The sequence below is a fragment of the Alosa alosa genome, chromosome 1 (assembly GCF_017589495.1).
Source record: "Alosa alosa isolate M-15738 ecotype Scorff River chromosome 1, AALO_Geno_1.1, whole genome shotgun sequence".
Classification (NCBI taxonomy): domain Eukaryota; kingdom Metazoa; phylum Chordata; class Actinopteri; order Clupeiformes; family Clupeidae; genus Alosa; species Alosa alosa.
The window spans coordinates 27,381,146-27,394,962 of NC_063189.1; the positions used below are offsets into that span (position 1 = coordinate 27,381,146).

General features: G+C 44.9%; 1 protein-coding gene across 3 annotated transcripts in view; it reads left to right on the forward strand.

Moving 5' to 3' along the window:
- Positions 1-2,217: 2,217 nt before the first annotated feature.
- Positions 2,218-13,817, forward strand: part of spsb4a (splA/ryanodine receptor domain and SOCS box containing 4a) — a 61,553-nt gene continuing 49,953 nt past the window's right edge. The window contains exon 1 of one of the 3 annotated variants that reach the window (XM_048245299.1): positions 2,218-2,581. The gene's annotated coding sequence lies outside the window, so the exon portion shown is untranslated. Of the gene's footprint in view, positions 2,582-8,668; positions 10,964-13,817 lie in introns of those variants that run through there. The other 2 variants (XM_048245291.1, XM_048245318.1) reach the window with 2 other exon arrangements.

Below are 13,817 nucleotides of genomic sequence, written 5' to 3' on the forward strand. Positions count from 1 at the left end.
ATAGAGTTATTTTTGTCATTCTCTAACCAGCCAGCTTTTGGTCCTCCTCAGTAACGTGTGAGTTGTGAGAATTTTCTCTCTACAAGGCCATTTGACCACAGTCCTCACTCGGGGTAGATGTCACAGTGAATGTGTCTCTCCTTATGCAAGTAGCGAGCTCAGATCATGAACTTGCTTCGGTAGTATTTGGGTTGAACATGAGTCTCCCTCCACTGAACTGTGAACGCTTGAATTCCATGTTTTTTATGTTGTCATTATCAGCATACGGTACTCATCTGTCCCTTCAGATTCTGACAGGTGCTACAGACTCCGTGTGGGACTTCCTGCAGCTGCTATTAGCCTACATGGCTCTGTAGTGTATACTGTAAGGGGCTAGTCATCCCTCTGAACAGTGTGGTATTATGTGACAACATTCAACTCAACATTGAGCACTTGTCTCAGTGCAAATACTATATCTTACACTATCATACTGTATTTATTAACAATGACAAATTCCTCAAAGGCAATTTCCAGAGTTGCACTTATTCAGGCTCTTTGATAAGTTAGCCGAAACGGACAGGCCATATTTAACCACCAAAGCAGTTCTGTTCAGTACACTCAAAGGTGGCAAAAAATAAATAAATGTATCTTTATTAGAATGTGAGAAACATTAAATGCTACCTTTCTCTAACCAACCCATGTGGAAAACAAATACTGCTGTGTGCAGCCATGAGCCAAGTGAGCCTGGAGAGGAGGGTCCCACTGTGGGCTGCACAGGTTGCCAGATGCAGACACCACCACAGCCAGTCAACTGTGGAATAGCCCATGCCCTCTTGGCATTATAAAGCAAAAGCAAGGTGGCCATAGGGATGGCAAACATCTCTTAAGCTTGTATTCATTATTCTTGACACGGTCGGCCCAGATTTGGCTTGCTAACTGCAGGCATTACACAGCAGAGCTGACAACTGTTAAAATAAATCCCGCCAACTGGAGTCCACCAAGGCATGTTTGAAGAATGTTTGTTGCAGTTGCTGAATATAATAAAAATCAATTGACACCAAGATGATGGGAGCTCTGGAGGTGATGATGGGTGCTTAGGGAGCTTATGGGTCTTTTTGTCTCATTTCACCATTCTTGAACCCGTTTTTTGGTGATGAAATGCTCTGGGGAGGTTATGGTGTCCCAAGCACCAGATCACTCAACACTAATGCATTGATAATTTCTGTTGAATGTTTTATTTATCCTTCCTCCATTAAGTTCTGATTTTGTTTTGTTTGGGCTTTTTTACACCTTAAAATGTGGCCTATTCTTAGCTGGCTATGTGTTATACCTCCTTTTGTACAAAAAAAAAAAAAAAATCAACTAAATAATAATAAAAATTAAAAAAAAAAAAAAAAATACTAAAAATATTCTTTGTACTGCTCTCTTTGTCTGCAAACACAATCATGTTCATACAAAGCTTACATGCAAGACCTCCACGTTGTAATGTTAACTATCCACCTCAAGGTGTCAGCATTGTTCAGAAGATAATGCCGCGGCACAACAGTCAACATTTGGCAGATAGGCTAGAGATCAGGCCCAACTGTTAGCATAATTAATTCAAGATTAAAAAAAAAAAATGGACCTGTCTACCCATACACCTGATTGAACGACCCTGTTCAATACCTATTCGTCGCCATTCATTTCACTTATGTCCAAATGTACCGTTGGTCTTTCCTTGCATCGTGCCATAGGATTCTGTTTTGCGCATTAACATTCTTTTGAGGTAGTCAGTCATCAGGTATAGGCGCAATTAATATAAAATATATGAATAGTAGCACTACAAATAAACTTTTTAGAAGTAGCCTAACCTATGCTACTACTATGAAAAACTAACAAATAGGTTACACAATGAACAACGCGGTGTTAGAAGAGAGGGACAAACACTGGCCAGATCTGCTGCTTAAATGCGTGAAGTAGAATAACATTAAGAGTTTGTTTTACATATAGCCTGTATCTCTATACATAAATCTACATGCAAGGCTACATCTTTACTTTTAGTCTATTAATTTGACCATATTTTATTTAAAACAGTGTGAAACAATCTTTTCGCCAGCCTAGGCTACTTTGAGAAACCATGAAATACTGGTTGTATTAATTCAACATTGTTTCAGAAGGCATGTAGGCTACGAAAATATATGAATTAATGTATTTCTCTTGTCTCATTTTTCTGCCCGTGTGGCCCATGTCCATGATCTCATATTACAGAAACGTGCAGACGGGGTCAGCGACAGGGCCTAATCAGTTAAGCCCCGCTCTTTCCACACCACCGTGGCCGTCCTCTCCCATGCACTCCAATCGTCCAATCAGCTTTAACACGGAAAAGTGAACAGTACGCTCGGATAGGGTTGCCTTGCTGAAGCAGGCAACAAAGAAACAAACGCGACGACGGGGTAATTCGCTGTAACGTTAAGCGTTCGTTGTGCGGCCGCCTTGAAAGATACCTTTTTGCTTGAAATACATTTCCACACATCAGAAATAACATAGCTGATGTTTAGTTTGAGGATATATCATTTTCACCACAGAAACATCAGTTCCTTTGAAACAAGTTAACTTCCTGAAGGTGAGTGCTACATGTTATGATACTGGTCTTGGTTACGCATCTTTGACAATTCAGCTTTATTTGTTTTCTTTCCCAGTGTGACAACTGTACTTAACTGTATTTTATAGTCGAATATTGTGCTTTATACTGGTTTTGAATAGGACCGACATTCTTTTTCTCCAGAAAGCCAAACCTAACTCGTGTTTCGCGCAAGCTAATCCAGCTAGCCAGCGAACACCCTGTTACACTGGCTATTCCCGCAGCTTTTGTGTGAAGTGCAGTTCTATACACTTTGTTGCCTTATTTATCCATGCAAACTGATAAAAACCTACCACGGTCACCACACGGTCATCTTGTGTGAAATACCGAAGCCTAAAATGAAATTAGCTTTTTTTATTTTTGCTTATATTGCGCTATGCGTTACCACCTCTGGGAACACGGTATGAAATGCGACGTGTGTTATCAACCTAGCGATAGGTTTGGTATAACTTCAGTAACGTTAGCTATAGCGCTGCCCTAAACTGTACGACAAAAGGGCTGTGTTTTCACTTAGCTTACTCAACATTCTTGTTGTGGCCTCTGGACCATGGCTATTTTTGAACGACGTGTCCATCTGTTTCTTTTGGGAAAACCCACGTCTTGCTGAATGTTCGTGTTCGTGAATGTTTTTAGCCTTTTTATTTGACCATTCGTCTCCGGTGGTGTCCCATTGATGATAACATCCGTCCAGATTTGTGTGTTTAAATTAGTGAAATTGCAAGTCACCAGCATATGGTAATCCTGCAGGTCTGGTGTAGGGCCATGTTGATCATCACATCAGCCAACCATGAGGAGGGTAAAAAGGTAGCAAATGTTCCTATTTTGACTTTATTTGCCTCAGTTGCCCACGTCGTACTCATGGCCTTCCGAAAACGTTTAGAGCCAGACCATCAGAAATCAAAAGGGCCAACTGCTGTGTAAGTTACTGTGTCTGAGTCTGCTCTCTCCCCAATTCCAATTTGTTTTTCAACTTTGAAGATAAGTGCTTGACAATTTTATGGATGGACCTTTGGCATATTAGGACTTCATCAAAATGCAAATGTTCCCCAGCATCCAGGGCTCTGACAGATTCTCTCTCAATCTCTCTCTCTCTCTCTCTCTCTCTCTCTCTCTCTCTCTCTCTCTCTTTCTCTGAGAGCTTACAGTTCTTACAGTTCTATCTTACAAAGGAAGACTTTGCTGTAGTTTCCTTCCTGCGCTGGCATGGCGGCACTCTTCCCTTGAACCCTCTGCCTGGCCATGTTGTGGACTCCCTCCAGTTCACAGTAGCTTCGCGTTTTTATGTGTTCCATTCCCGGCTGCTGGTGCCAGCAACACTCGGCAGGCAGAGTGGATACCCCACAGGCAGACCCATGTGAAAATCTGGGAATGTAGCCTATAGCACGGTGTCACTTAAATATAGGATGAGCTCCTGGGTTGGATTTCCAAGTCTGGGTTTTGAATTTCTGCTATTGTTTTTTCTCTCACACAATGATCTACAGCATTTCAACAACTCAAGCAGGAGTGTAGATGAAATCTCCTAATACTGCAATAGTCACTTATTGCTGAGAAAGTACGCACGGCATCACCTGAACAAAGTGAGGCATCTGGGCATTTGATATGCTGAACTGATTGTGTGTAATTAGCTACTGTATCCTCTCCAGCATTTCACATGGCATTTTAATCAGGCAGCGAGGGCTTGCCTTTTGTCAAATGGACCTCTGGCGTGTGTGTCCCCCTGGCAGCTGGGGCACGGGCATTGTTTGCCCTTTGGGGGATGACTGGAGGCTTCCTCTCCTTTTGTTGTGGAGCTCTACAACGATAAAGCCCAGCCCAGTCTAGTCCAGCCGCAGATGGGGCAGATCCACAGCCAGGGCTGATAGTGGGCTCAGCTGCCGGAGACCAGGCCGGTCAGGGCTGGCAGCAGCTGGCCACTGGTGGTGGTTGGGGTGGGGAGAGGTAGGGGGGTCCAGGTGCCCTGTGGTGAGCCCCCATTTTAATTTGCCCTATTTGGTATGGCCAGTGGGTGATTTGTGATGGATGGCTCTGTTCAGGTTGTGGGGGTGGTATAGTATGTGGTAGGGCTGCACGATTTGGGGAAAATATCTAATTGCAATTTTTCTGACTGATTTTTGCAATATGATTTTTGAATGTTAATTAATCAATTCAGTTCAATATTCCAAATGTCTCTAATTTGTGCCACCCCTGATTGGTGAGCACGCCTGGTGCACAAGAAGCACAGCACCCCGACCGATTATGAAGCTCACCAATCAGAATTTCTGTGCCCCTCATACACTACGCATATATAAAAATGTGAAAGTGAAGTGAATGTAGTGAAGGAGGATGAAATAAATATAGAAATGTGACAAAATTAACTGTGCACGATCATTTGTAGCTTTTGCGATTAGGTAATTGCGTTGGTTTAAATTGTGATTAGGATTGCGATGGTGATAATTGTGCAGCCCTAGTATGTGGCACCCTATGATCAGGCCAACTAGTCAGAGAAGAGGTGTTTGGTTGTGGGCAGTTTTGGTCAGTGTGTGCGCATGCGAGATCATTAGGAAAGGGGGCTTGTGTGCATCTCTCTGTTGATTCCATGGAAACAATCAATCATCCATCCTGTCCTCAGCATTTCACTCTCTCTGGTTGCTTCCCTTGTGTTTGTCTTGCTAGAAATGCTTTGCTTAATTGCCCCCTCTCTCGTCCTTTCATTTCTGACTGTCACAGCGGCAATAAACCTGAGCTATGAAAACCCCCCCCCCCCCCCCACTGATGGCCCCCCACCATCACTCACTCACTCACTCACTCACTCACTCACTCACTCACTCACTCACTCACTCACTCACTCACTCACTCACTCACTCACTCACTCACTCACTCACTCACTCACACAAACAAACAAACACACCTTAAACAAACACATGGGATCGATCTACTCCAACTTGATTTGGGCCATCTTCAAATCTTTCTCTCTTGTTTTTTTTTAAAATCCTTTTGGCAGATCAGTGAGATGGGTGTGGAGTATATTAGCCTAGTCATGTGGAGTTGAAGGAAGTCAAGATGTCTGCAAGAGTTTGGCTGTGTTGTAGCTGTTGTTTTGCAGAGGTTTGTTAAACATGTTTGTTTGGGCTTACTTATTCGGGGCGTATATATTTGCTCCGATGTGATGCAACAAAATGTATGCAGGGAATGTATTTCCTTTGATCTTTCCTCCCCTTTATTTCAAAATCTGCGGATATTTGTAGTTGTTTTCCGACTGCTTAGCAGACCACTTTTGGGCATTTTCTTTCTTTCTTTCTTTTTCTCCCTCCTCTCTCTCTGATCAGTGCTCAGGCATGCTGTGTTGATCTGCTGTTGTCAGGCACAGTAGGGGGACGCCAGCTCAGCAGAACACACACAGCACAGCACAGCACAGCACAGCACACACACACACACACACACACACACACACACACAGACAGACAGACCCCCCCACCCCACCACACACACCCTTCCAACCAACTGTGCTGAGAAGTCTGCAAAACCCTCAGGTAACAGAGGGCACATCTTCAAGTGCCGGGAAACCAACCTTTCACACACCGTAACAATACATGCTCGTAGAGGACTAGAGCCCAAAATGTAGAGCTGGCCTGGAAAAAACTCCCTTACTGACTTCACTTGAGATTTTATAATGGGTGCCTACTTTGTCTGTCCTGCTTGGACCTTAGTGTGAAATTACTCATACTAGCTGCTGTTTTGATTAGGCCTTCTATCCCCAAGGCAACATGGAATGATATCCATACACATGGTATTGTCTTTTTATTTCGCTTTGATCTCACTCCATTAGCTTGAATGCCCTACATAAGCTGACTTGACTGGCCCTAGACCCAGTTGTCTTTTGTGTTATTTATTTGTTGCCATGATTGGAGTAGCTAAAGACTTCCTAGTAGTTTAGTGTGCCTGACGAGCATGTTGTTGGTGAAATCGATGAGGGGGCCGCAATTGAAATACACACAAGCCTGCATTGCGTGAGTAATGGTGCGGCACGAGTAGTTTTATTTCTTTCCGCAAGGCGCTCGTATTTATAAATGAAGCCCGGCATGCAGCTCCATTAGTGTCCTGGCTCCCATTTGCATTTAAATGATACCAGCGCAGACTCTTTCCGTGTCTCCCGCTCTGTCCTTATTTCTCTTTTGGGTTAGGCTACATCAATCAATTTTTTTTTTCCCGTTCAGCCTGTCATTCTCTGCCCTTTCCTTTTCTTTTATGCACACTGTCTCTTTCTCATTCCTTCCTTTTTTGCTTCCTTTTTTGCGCATTCCAGGAGCATCAAACAGACCTGCAAGTCATTGTTGCTGGTGCTTGTCCATTCTTGTTCTTGATGTAATAGCATGACTGCCCTGTGTTGGCAACCTATGTCTCTGTGAAATGTGATTTCATTACTAACCTGGGACGCGACACTAAGGAGGATTGATGGATGTCTGGTTGGTACTGGGATGTCAGGGTGTTGAGGGACCACTGTTACATGCTAGCTGAAGTTCAAGGTGTGTCAAGTTCACTTGGCGGTGCTTTGGGACACGCCAGTTGCTGTTTTCAGAATGAGTGTTGACTCACAGCCCCATGAATGTGTCACACCCAATCGATCTTCCAGTCAGTGGAGACACAGCCTCATTTTTCCGGACCATAGGCCTATTTTAACATTTATTGCAATTTTATGTAAACATGGCTAGTAATGAGTGAAAAGGAGCAGAAGGTTTGCAATGGCAAGACTCCATCACTAGAGTGGTGTGGTCTAGGGAAGTGTTTGCCTGTTGCCTGTACTAACAAGCTAGGTAACTGGCTTACCCAGGTAACATTGTAGTACTGTTTAACACCAATTTAATTCAGTTTTTGTCAACCCCGACTTGCCTAAAAAATACCCCTTATTAAATTTGGGCAGGTTTAGGTGATGTCACGAGTGACAGGAGAATCCAGATCCGCACACATACACCGCCCGTGTCTGAAGCTCTTGCCTTCCCATTCCAAAACACTTTCCAGACACAACCCTTGCCGTGGACAAAAACCTACCTGCATCTCAGCCTGACCGAATGCAATTGATAATTTTTGCCTTTTTTAAACGCTCTTAGTGCCTTAAGTGTGACCACATAGCACACACCTAATCAGGTTTGTGGTTTGTTGAGCTTTCATGAGCGGCCCAGTTCAGTATCGATCTCCAGCATGTCTCCCCTCTCTCTTTAAGCGCTTATGGGATTGCCTTGGAATCACTGTCCACTGTCAAAGCCATGTGCTGTCATGTGTGCATTATCTCACTCACACACACACACACACACACACACACACACACACACACACGTTTGTGTACTGCAGCGCTGATGAGAAGGCAAACTGGTATAAGCGTAATAGTGTCCTCTGGGCCCTTGTCTTTCGATTGGGCTGGGAACAGAAAGGCATCTGGCCTGCCTAAATGTGCTCTGGGACCTACAGAAAAGATGGAAGTAAAAGTTTGATGGACTGACACATTTATTTTTCCCCTCCCTCCCTCCCTCACTAATGTGGAAGAATGACAAATAGAGAGGGAGAAAAGGTAGAATGACAAATAGAGAGGGAGAAAAGGTAGAATGACGATTAGAGAGGGAGAAAAGGTAGAACTTGAGGCTAGAGCATTGGTTCTCAAAGTGGGGTCTGCAGCACATTGTCAGGGGGTCCCTGACAAAGTTTGCTAAAAAATATGAAATTGTCGAAAAATGCTACAGTACCAGTATTTGCCCAATTGATCTGCTGATACGTTACATCAATACGTCAAAACACTTTACTATTAGTTAGCCGCCAACAAAATGAAAGTTATGTGAAACAAACACTATGCATTCAACACAATAGGCCTACATTTGACAAAGAAACGACAATCCTTGAAAAATCCTACATACTGTCAAAGTTTGCTAACATTACTATTGTGGTATTGGCACAATACATGACATACGCATCTAACAGAAAAAAGGCTATATATGATTATCTTAAGTTTTATGTGTTGCGATTATGAGGGGTCCTTGGAGAATTTTCCACTCCACGAGGGGTCCCCGGCCCACAAAAGTTTGAGAACCCCTGGGCTAGAGGGATGACTTGATCCTTCTGTCTCCTTCTCCCCCCTCTGCTCCAGCTCTCTCTCTATCTCTGTCTATCTCTTTCTCTATCTCTATCTCTGATGTCTGTGCCTTTGTTGCACACTGGCAGTGTATTGCTGTGTCTGTCTCTGCTAGGACAATCGGTGTCAGTTCTCAGTGGTGCTGTTGTGGGAGCCAAGCTAGGTACGTCATAGACAGATGCACACATGTAGGGCATCCACTCTGCAATCTGATGACACAAAGCAACTTGGCTCTCTCTGTGTGTGTGTGTGTGTGTGTTTGAGAGCGAGAGCGAGATTCTGTGTGTTGGTGTCAGGCTGGCACTGTTGCATTTCACTAAGAGGGCAAGCAGGCACATGTGTGGAGGAGGGGTTGGGCTATGGCCAGCTACCATATAGGGCTACCTTGGACATTGACCGCATTGCAGCCAGTGCCAACAAGCCAGGATAAGCTTGCTCACCCAGGTCACCAGTCTAGGGACAAAATTAAGCTGGAAGTGGAGTGTATTGTGTAACCAAATCAGCAGACACACACACAGTGTGTATTGGTAATGTGTATCTTCCTTTTTTCTCTTGTTTTATTCATCTTTTTTTGCCCTTCTTTTTGGAGGAGGGGGAGTGGAGTAGAGAGGAAACTGGAAACTGGGTCAGACCCCACTGTGTTGTCATGTGTGTGTTATCTCTCGCTTGTGCGTAATTTCTTTTCAGATGGTTTCTGCAACCCACCTTCCACATTCGTCCGATATGGCTCCGGCACAAAACGAGTTCAGGGTCGCAAGCGGATCCAAACTGCTCCACTCTGCTGGCTCGAATACATAGGGGGGGGGCAAATCGTAACAAAAGTGTGTCCGATACAAGCGAATCCGAGCTGGTGTGGACATGGCCTCATTGAATCATTCAATTGCTGTGAAGTGGCTTTGCCGCTAGGTTTGTTTTCCTGACTGGTGAGCCCAGATCAATTTAGGCCACCTGATTGGTTTTCAGGGGTCAGTGTTTCAACAAACACAAAAAGGTCTGAAACTCCTTGGCATTCACCAAGCAGATGTATGTAGTGATATTCAGTCATTTTAATAGTTTGAAACCCTTGGTACGGTTTGCGATCTTGGGTCTCATTTTGAATTCATGTCTGTGTGTTTGGGGTCTTGATGGTCAGAGTAACAAATTGGTACTGTCTTTGATAGAGGTCTATAAGCTTAGGTATGATTACGTCAGTGGGCATATTTAGCCTTGTGACACACAAACACACACACTCATCTGAAACCAGGACATTGCATTTGTTTTGAACAGATGGCTGTTTGGCAGGCTGGCAAGCAGGGGAAGCTCACCTTACGGTCCCACCTCATGTGTCTCTGACTAATTGAAGGAGTAGCTATTGATTTCAGCCTGGGTCACCTCGAACCGATATCTGTTCCAGACGAACAGAGCAAGAGCGAGAGAGACGGAAAGAAAGGATGGCCAAACGGAGAGGGGAACATTTGTCTTTCTAGTTCCACTCTGCTAAGAGAAATGGTCTCAGGCCTTCTCTGGAGGAGGGAGGCAGGGATGGAGAGTGAGGAGGAATAAAGTGAAGAGTGAAGAGTGAAGACTCAGACATGGACATGGATGGTCTGGCCTAGGTTTTGCCAATAAGAGAGAACAGCACTGCGGTGCTCCAGGGTAAGCTCCATCGCTGTCATCCGGATGGGCAGCGGTGGTGGTGGTGGTGTCGTCGTTGGTGGCCTGAGAGCTAACCATGGCGGCAGAGCTCCCGGTTGGGCAGTGTAGCAGACACAGAGGCTGAGAGTGTGTGACAGGCCCTGGACACCCAGCAGCTCAGAGGTCACAGGGTCAGAGGTGTGGTGTGTGTGTGTGTGTGTGTGTGTGTGTGACATCCCTGCCTCCACCTAAAATTTGCTGACTAAGACTTCATTGCAACTCTGTTTTCTAGTGGGACCAACATGGCAGCTGATGAAATGCAACTGAACTGTCATCTCTCTCCCTCAGAAGTGCCAGTCTGCCCCTTCCACCCCTCCCACTCCACACTCCCCTGGCCTACCGGTCCTCTCCTGTATCCCATACACTGTGGATCTCAGATGCTCAGAGCTGTTAGGCCTGCATGGCTTCTCTCTGACCTGTACGCAGGACCCTGTCACCTTCTGTCCCCGAGTCCGCTGCACCCCTGAGGCAGGGACTGTACTGGACTGCCCGGCAGGGACAGAGGCCCCGAGGATGGACTGTGACAGCCAGTGCTACCGCACGGGACCCCCTGGGAAATGTATAGCCAAATAGGACTGCTCTGCCGCTGGGGGGTGAGAAGAATGAAGTGTGTGTGTGTGTGTGTGTGCGTACGGCTGGCAGGGAGGTGGGGTGGTGAGGTGTCTCAAGTGAACTCATTATGGCGCTCTTCATGTGGCCCACTTTCCCAACTCTCTCTCTCTCTCTCTCTCTCTCTCTCTCTCTCTCTGTTTTTCTCACACACTTTCTTCTCTCTCCCTCTCATTCCCTTTCTCCTCCCTCTCTTCAGCACGTGATGGAAGGCACTCTTCCCGTGCATCATATGTGCCATCACTCCGCTGTTGTCATGGAAACCCTTGGAATTCTCTTACAAGGGTTCCAGGGTCGTAATGGATAACAAGCCTCTGCTTCCGTCTTCTCCCAGTTTCTCTCCTTTTTTTTTTTTTTCCCCTTCCACTCATGGATTTGGATTTGCCTGAAGCTCTGTTCACATGATGATCGAACAGCATTGCTATTTTATGTAGGTTGCCAAAGCCATAGGTGATGTATAAGGATATGAACATTAAAGATCATAAGCATCTCAAGATTCAAGAATAATATGTTAAGAATGTTACAGCAGATGTTCAGTTGTTTTTAGGACCAGACACAAGGTTTCTCCTTATCCTAGAAGCTGTTAATAGACCAGATAAACGATTGTGCTGTAGACCCCTGTAGTTTATTTCATGTAACCCTTTATGATTGACTGCATTGACTGGCCTCTATAGATGAAGGCAATCTGCTTGAAGGCAATCGTTGTTCTAAGGCTTCAAGCATACTGAGAACTCTGTGGGTTTATGCTTAGTCTCTTCTGTGTTTTCTGAGCCTAACAGCTCCTCAACATCAGCCCATTATGGTATGGTTATGGTAGCCAAGGTTCAGTTTGTGTTGCTTAAGGACATTTTTATCTGCAGGAGGAGCTTGGAATACCTAGGGTTTTCATTATAGGTCATACCACTCCGATGACAAATGGTATGTGTGTGTGTGTGTGTGTGTGTGTGTGTGTGTGTGTGTGTGTGTGTGTGTGTGTGTGTGTGTGTACACATGCATGCCCCCTGCCTGAGCTGAAGAGAGCTTAAGTGAGTCTGTGGGTGATTGAGTGTGTGACCTCCTCCACCTCTGCTGTCTGTGTATGCTTCTTTACTCCGGCATTCCTGAGCTCAGGAGATGAGATGGGGGAAATCAGACTAACTTGCTAGCATGCCACACACACACTTGCATGTGCACCAACCAGGCCCAGCCAGTTAGGTCCAATTTTTACACAAATACCCCTCCCCACACACACACACACCCTGGCACACAAGCACTCAACACTCCCTGACCTCTGACTCAACACTCTCACTGACCTAATATTCTGCAAACAGACATGCACACTAGCTGACCCAGTAAGCCGCACCATATTTCAGATGTACCAATGCCCATACCCTGTCTCCCACCTCTTCCTATGCTACCTCTTGTTGTTCTTTCTCTCTTTGTGCCTTGTGTGTCTTCTATCGACATTGTATTTCTTATCTAGATTAGGTCACAGCCCCTTTGGTAGGGAGAAGTAATGTAGTGATTGGGTAGTCCTGGGAAATATTTATTTAAGCATTTTTTTTGTGTTTATAAGCCCTCACAAATTGTAACAAAGCCATTAGTTTGTGTGATTGGTCAGCCTCTGTTTATTTTATTGGTTTAGCCTAATAATCAGCCTTCGTGAATTCTGGAACATTACAGCTAAAATAATGCCACTAGTGCCCCATAGATGCACATCAGGGACACTGGTGCTAAGTATCTACACAGACTCCTGTTGGCATCAATTAGTGGACTTTCTTGTGCGATAATGCGTTTAAGTCACGCTAACCACATTTGATCTTTTTGTTGCTCTCTTTCTGTCGGCCCTCCTCTCTGTCTTCCGCTAGCTTTTCTTGGCTAATGCAAATGTTCGCTCATCTCCCAGTGACATCCTGAACAGCAGCGTGTTAATGACCCACCAGAGAGACTCGTGGGCCGGCTCCGTCCGCTGACTTTCTTTCTGTAGCCTTCTACTTTTACAGCTCTGGGGCCAGAGTCCCAACGCAGCTTTCCAAAACACACTGAATGACTTTTTGTTTTTAGCCTCCTCTTGGAGGAAATGTTTTCAGTGTGGTTTGTCTGTCCGTCCCGATGTCCATCTGTCTGTCAATTTTCATGAAACTTGGACCATGCTTCACCTTTCCACTACGTATGAACCCATAACATTTTTGAGCAGACCGCAATCAGTATACCATTTTAGTTCATCAAAATGCAAATTACAGACCTAAAGTATTCACACAAAATTAATTAATTAATTAAAGTAATGCAGACAAAATATGGATTGATGCCACTTGGGATAAAACAATTTACTTTATAATGCCATTGGTATTACTATTTTTGTTCTGAATCTGAGGCCATATGGGCATTTAGTAGCCTAGAAATCTAGACGCACCCTAGCGGCAGCAAAATACATTTGCTGCCAGGGCTAGTCTAGCAACTCTCCGTTGGCTTGTGAGCTCGGAAAATTAAACTTCTATCAGGCCAATCAAATCGTGTATAGAGTAGTTAGGCAGGCTTAACATAATGATTGATGGCAGAGTTGCAATGGTTTGGCTTGAATTCCCTGCTACTTAAAAACAAATAAGATGGATATCGCATGGGACTCGTAGCGCTGTCCTATTGCGTGCAGAGGGAATTTGAAAGACAACCGATTATCCCGCCCCTCGGACTGAGCACTGCGAACGGTGAGTGCCCAGACCCTACATTTTAATGTGGGTCTGGCTCGTCAGGCTAGGCATTTAGTACTGTTAATGGTCAAGTCATACTAAGTCTGGCTTTCATCCTACAAGTTTGGTCCAACTAGGAATCCTACTTTTTAGATGTTGATGGCGCCCAAAC